This window comes from Phodopus roborovskii, unplaced genomic scaffold, assembly GCF_943737965.1.
Source record: "Phodopus roborovskii unplaced genomic scaffold, PHOROB, whole genome shotgun sequence".
Classification (NCBI taxonomy): domain Eukaryota; kingdom Metazoa; phylum Chordata; class Mammalia; order Rodentia; family Cricetidae; genus Phodopus; species Phodopus roborovskii.
This window is the reverse complement of record NW_026126636.1, coordinates 9801860-9803013: the sequence shown is the minus strand read 5'-3', so window position 1 is coordinate 9803013 and position 1154 is coordinate 9801860.

Here is a 1154-nt window from a genome sequence, read left to right as displayed (position 1 = left end):
GCCTCTGCCTAGCTCCGCCGATACCTGCTCGTCCGCAGCCACACTTTCGTTACAGTCCGAGGCGCCCGCTGCGTACCGAGAAAAGCACAACACCGACTCAAGCTTTTGTTCTGGAAGAATCGTTTTGAGAGCGACACGAAGACAGGAACAAACAGCAGTAGGACCCACGGGAAAGAGAAACGTGAGCGACGAATCTGCAGAGCCTGAACCGCAGAGAAGCAGGGGCGGGGCCCGGTGGACGCCGTCTCCCGGAGCAGCGCGCATGCGCAAGCCTCAGCCGCCAGCTGTCAACACTCAAGCTCCCGCACATTCGTCAGAAGCCCAAGTGATTCGGGAATTAACTCGGTAGAAATCGTTTCGCCGGAGCCTGCGAAAGAACTGTCAGCTACTAAAGCCATCTGAATCCGATACCAAAACCACGTAAAAGTGAAAATTAAGGACCGCCGCCACGAAATTGCCCTCTGATCTCCACACACGCGTCCGCAAGAAATAATGAAATCATTTAAAATATAAACTAAGGATCAGAGACATTGGTTAAAAAACAAAATCAGTGCTGGGCCTGGGCATGGTAGCGGCACGCCTGTAATTCCTAGCCTTGCGAATTCGGGGCTAAACCGAGTGCTGGAAGCCAGGGAAAGGGCTATCAGAGCTGAGCTGAGTGACAGAAGCTGACAGATGAGTCTCTGTCCCCTTGCTTTCCATTTACAGACTAGTTTCACTGTGGCTCGTCAGACTTGTACCAAATGTAAAATTACATTATTAAAACAAACGAGTCTGTAGGGTATTCATGAACCTGATTTAAAAACAAAACAAACCTGGAAGACATTCCAAAGGAAAAGGATGAATCAGCTGAACCGAACCTGAGCGAGCCCAAGCCACGCCTCGAAGGTTCCTTAGCTCAGGATTCGTCGCAGTATTCCAGGGACTGAAACCATAAAAGGGGACTCGGGGAGGAGCGAACACAACGTTGCCAAGACAACTGGACAGCTAGGCAGGCGTCAGTGCGAAGTGAGGGATGACTGGCCGCTGAGGCTACTGCTGAAGGTAACTGCTTTCCTGTTCACAGCAGAGGGCGGCCGCCCTTGGAGCCTGAGAAAGTACCCAAAGCCCGTACGATTAACGCGGTCTTCATTCACGTGAACTTAAACTAAAAG